Raw genomic sequence first — 2,632 nt, 5'->3', positions numbered from 1 at the left:
TTGTAGAGGATGTTCTGGTAAAAGTTGAAGACCATTACATCCCTGTTGCGCCTTCAACATCTCTCATAACGTGTTCTACGCTGTTGAAAGCTAGATCCACATGAGGTGTGTAATGCATAACTAAAAAAATGCCAGTCACTATCATTTCATAATCTTAGAGACTGGGAAGTGTATGGATGAATCCATCATCCTTGGCAGACCCTTCCTAGCCACAGCAAAGGCTGTGATTAATGTTGACAGAGGAAAATTGATCATTCAAGTGAATGAAGAATCCTTTGTGTTTAAGGCTCAAGGATATCCCTCTGTAACCATGGAGAGGAAGCATGAAGAGCTTCTCTCAAAACAGAGTCAAACAGAGCCCCCACAGTCAAACTCTAAGTTTGGTGTTGGGAGGCCACAACCAACTTCTAAGTTTGGTGTTGAACCCCCATGGTCAAACTCTAAGTTTGGTGTTGGGAGGTTCCAACATTGCTCTGAGTACCTGTGAGGCTCCATGAAAGCCCACTGTCAAGCTACTGACATTAAAGAAGCGCTTGTTGGGAGGCAACCCAATGTTATATTTATCTATATTTTCTTTGTTATTTTATGTTTTTTGTAGGTTGATGATCATGGGAAGTCACAAAATCAATTAAAAAAGAAAAAACAGAATAAAAAATAGAAAGAAAAACAGCACACCCTGGAGGAAAACCTGCTGGCGTTTAAACGCCAGTAAGGGCAGCAAATGGGCGTTTAACGCCCAGTCTGGCACCATTCTGGGCGTTTAACGCCAGAAAAGGGGCACCAAACTGGCGTTAAACACCAGGAAAGGGCAAGAAGCTGGCGTTAAATGCCAGAAATGGGCACCAGCTCGGCGTTTAACGCCAGGATTGGCAGAAGGAGCATTTTTGCTCGCCACTTGGTGCAGGGATGAATTTTCCTTGACACCTCAGGATCTGTGGACCCCACAGGATCCCCACCTACCTCACCATTCAAATTCAAACCACTTTCCCTCCCAACCCACCCTCACATGACCGAACCCTACCCCTCTCTCCACCCCTATATAAACCCATCTTCACTCCTTCATTTTCACACAACCAAAACACTACTTCTCCCCCTTGGCCGAACCACAAAGCCACTTCCATCTCCTCTATTTATTTTTCTTCTACTCTCTTCTTTCTTCTTTTGCTCGAGGACGAGCAACCCTTCTAAGTTTGGTGTGGTAAAAGCATTGCTTTTTGTTTTTCCATAACCATTTATGGCATCTAAGGCCGGAGAAACCTCTAGAAAGAGGAAAGGGAAGGCAAAAGCTTCCACCTCCGAGTCATGGGAGATGGAGAGATTCATCTCAAGGGTGCATCAAGACCACTTCTATGAAGTTCTGGCCATGAAGAAGGTGATCCCCGAGGTCCCTTTCAAACTCAAAAAGAGTGAATATCCAGAGATCCGACATGAGATCCGAAGAAGAGGTTGGGAAGTTCTTACCAACCCCATTCAACAAGTCAGAATCTTAATGGTTCAAGAGTTCTATGCCAATGCATGGATCACCAAGAACCATGATCAAAGTGTGAACCCGGACCCAAAGAATTGGCTTACAATGGTTCGGGGGAAATGCTTAGATTTTAGTCCGGAAAATGTAAGGTTGGCATTCAATTTGCCCATGATGTAAGGAGATGAACACCCTTACACTAGAAGGGTCAACTTTGATCAAAGGTTGGACCAAGTCCTCATAGACATTTGTGAAGAGGGCGCTCAATGGAAGAGAGATTCAAGAGGGAAGCCGGTTCAACTGAGAAGGCATGACCTCAAGCCCACGGCTAGGGGGATGGTTGGAGTTTATCCAACGCTCAATCATTCCCACTAGCAACCGGTCCGAAGTTACTATAGACCGAGCCATCATGATTCATAGCATCATGATTGGAGAGGAAGTAGAAGTTCATGAGGTTATATCCCAAGAACTTTATAAGGTGGCAGACAAGTCCTCTACCTTGGCAAGATTAGCCTTCCCTTATCTCATTTGTCACCTCTGTTATTCAGTCGGAATTGACATAGAAGGAGACACCCTCATTGATGAGTACAAGCCCATCACTAATAAAAGGATGGAGCAAACAAGAGATCCCACTCATCATGAAATCCCTGAGATGCCTCAAGGGATGCACTCTCCTCCACAAAACTATTGGGAGCAAATCAACACCTCCCTAGGAGAATTGAGTTCCAACATGGGACAACTAAGGCTGGAGCACCAAGAACATTCAATCCTCCTCCATGAAATTAGAGAAGATCAAAGAGTCATGAGAGAGGAACAACAAAGGCAAGGAAGAGACATTGAGGAGCTCAAGCACTCCATAAGATCTTCAAGAGGAAGAACAAGCCACCATCACTAAGGTGGACCCGTTCTTTAATCTCCTTGTTCTTTAAATTCCTGTTTTTCGAATTTTTATGCTTATGTTCATCATCTATGTTTGTGTCTCATGATCATTAGTGTCTTAGTGTCTATGCCTTAAAGTTATAAATGTCCTATGAATCCATCACCTTTCTTAAATGAAAAATGTTCTTAATTGATAAAGAGAAGAATTGCATGAATTTTGAATTTTATAGCAGATTAATTATTTTGATGTGGTGGCAATACTTTGACTTCTGAATGTATGCTTGAACA

Source organism: Arachis duranensis, chromosome 1 (assembly GCF_000817695.3).
Source record: "Arachis duranensis cultivar V14167 chromosome 1, aradu.V14167.gnm2.J7QH, whole genome shotgun sequence".
NCBI classification, from domain to species: domain Eukaryota; kingdom Viridiplantae; phylum Streptophyta; class Magnoliopsida; order Fabales; family Fabaceae; genus Arachis; species Arachis duranensis.
This window is presented reverse-complemented; position numbering follows the sequence as displayed.